At 37.3% G+C, this 2,548-nt stretch overlaps 1 pseudogene; it reads right to left on the bottom strand.

Annotated features, from left to right (window-relative positions):
* Positions 1–588: 588 nt before the first annotated feature.
* Positions 589–1,107, bottom strand: LOC149235191 (E3 ubiquitin-protein ligase ATL76 pseudogene; annotated as a pseudogene).
* Positions 1,108–2,548: the final 1,441 nt, after the last annotated feature.

Genomic DNA, 2,548 nt, shown 5'->3' with positions numbered 1-2,548 from the left:
GCTCCAGCATCATACACTCTATGTATGTGGGTGAACAATCATTATAGGAAATTATTAAAATGGGAAAAATATTACAGCCTAGAACACAGAAAATAACAGAAAATATGGATAAATAAATATTCACTTGGTATTTTGTCATTAACGCTATGAACACATGTATACACACATGGAATAACTGAAATCGTTCAGTTATGAATGCATCCGAAGAGTTCTGAATACAAAAATTAAATGAGAGCTAAATGGATGCAATGAAACTGTACCAATCTTAAAACAGAAATAACCAGGATAACCATGCAAAAGAAATTTCTTCACATCTTCTCCCATTAATATAACTGCCAGATGAACTTTTAAATACAAAATAACTCAGCCCACCTTGTTCATACATGCTCAAATTAGCGTTGAATTTCAGAAGGTGGGGTTGAACTGAGCAACCCTAGAGAAGTCTAGTGGAGTTCTTCCCAAGGATTATTGCGCAGATGAATCAGTCAAGGCTCCCGGAGTCGAATCCTTACTGGTCTAGCCGGTGACCATATGCATGTTGTCTAATTCGGTGGCTTGAGTAATTACAGCGCCTTCTGGCTTTGTGTTCTAGGTATGGAGATTCAAAGAATGTCTACACAGAGGGCAGGAAGAATGCGAGAAGAGCCATTGATCGATGCATTCCACGTGGAAGCTATGATTGCAGTTGGGCATCAATCTCAACTCTTCTCCATCTCCAAATTCGGCCAAGCAGATTGGACAATCAGTGTACAGGGCCGGTGGATTTGAGGTAGCGGTATAGACAATGATGGGCAATGCTGTCATGGCTTCCTCCATCAATCCAGCGTTGCCCACTGTAATAGCCGCCTCAAAGGATGAGTCCATTACCATCTGCCTGATAGAGCGTAAGTTGCATCTAAGCAACGAGCTGAGACCTAACGCACAGATAGCCGCGCAGAAAAAAGCCACAAGAATGACGAGTAGATCGGACACAAGAGTGGTCTCGTTTGAGTACGAACCTGAATGCCAAATGTGCTCGGCTACTGTAGGAGAAGATGACGGGGAAAATACCAATAACTTCCTGTGAACCAACCTTGGAAAATCTAGAAGGCTCTGCAACTCGCTCATTTTACTGGATCCAACTTAAAGTGAATGAGTGAAATTTAGAGCTTTAGGATTCAGGGGCAACGAAATGAAAAACAGCTCTCTATATTTTCAGAAACAAAGTTTATACACCGTATTGCACAGAGATATGCAATGTTTGTCTCTTTGTGCTTCTCTTCCTATACGCTGACGTATAGACCGCAGTGAAATGAGGGCGCTTGTGGCCAAAGTGCTTGTCGTATTTGTTGTTTCGTGGGTTATGTTCACTGGAATGATATTCTTAAAGAATCGTTCTGTGATAACGTCATTCCTCCATCCAACGTATGGTACTGGTTAGGGTTCTGCTTTGTATGTAAAAGACAGTCCACAGTTCTCAATGGGTACTATCTATCATGCAGGTTATATGCTATTGAAGCGGTGATTCGCACTTATTTAACTAGCAATTTTACTAAAGATGCAAAGGAACATGGATATGAGGAGTGGGGATTGTGGAAGGTAATGGTTAAGATAAAATTTTGTAGAACATAATGGATTTATACAAATTGTGGTAGGTTATTTGAGCTTGATTAGAGCATCCCAAGGTTAATATGTAGGTATGAGAGAACGAAAAAACAAAAATTCCCTAGAAGGTCTTTGCTAATTTTGTTTTTCATCATTTTTGTTGCTTTGATTTATTTATTTTCTTTATCTGTGGTTAAGATTCAACCTTTGCCAAGGGTATATTTAGTCCATCATTATATCATCATTATTATTTATATAAGAGAATTGAGATTCTTTATTAATTTGACTAGAGAGCGATTCTTAATGTGGACTTTTAGGTTTATCTATAAAGCTTACATGTCAAATCAATATTAAGCATAATTTCCTAGTTGTAGGAAGGACTAACCATAACATGCAACGGATAATAATTCCTTGATTAATCTACCCAACATTAATGGGCATTAATTTAAGACTACTGTAGCTATCATTGTTTCATCATGCACATCTAACTAGTTTAGGATAAGTAGATACAAGTCTTAGGACAGGCATGGTATGGATAACTTGTTCCTTTGACCATACACGTATAATATTACAATTGTTCTGCAAGTATAAACATTTACCAAGTTATGACCCAACACTAGAGATATCATATCATCATAGGCATACTAGGTACCTTCGTCAACTTCATGATATTCAAGTTAATTCACTGGATATCTACATTCAAGTTAGATTCACTGGATATCTTACAGACTCATATATGTCTATCTCATAAGCAAAATTAATCAAATTTGTTCCATTTATACTCACATGCCGTATCTAACATGAGTAAGAGGCTCCTTGGTCCATGTATTAATAATTACATATTATGCTTCTACTATTAACTCTACACCTGAATGTAGAAGGAGTCCCATGCATAAACTACAATCATTCTCCTAACATCATTAACCCAAATAAATCTAGTTATATATAATTAGTACATGTAATT

Source organism: Pinus tabuliformis, chromosome 8 (genome assembly GCF_031772625.1).
Source record: "Pinus tabuliformis cultivar Carrire ecotype Pingquan chromosome 8, CPIR1, whole genome shotgun sequence".
Classification (NCBI taxonomy): Eukaryota; Viridiplantae; Streptophyta; class Pinopsida; order Pinales; family Pinaceae; genus Pinus; species Pinus tabuliformis.
The sequence above is the reverse complement of the archived record's forward strand: the minus strand, read 5'-3'. Positions and strand labels throughout refer to the sequence as shown.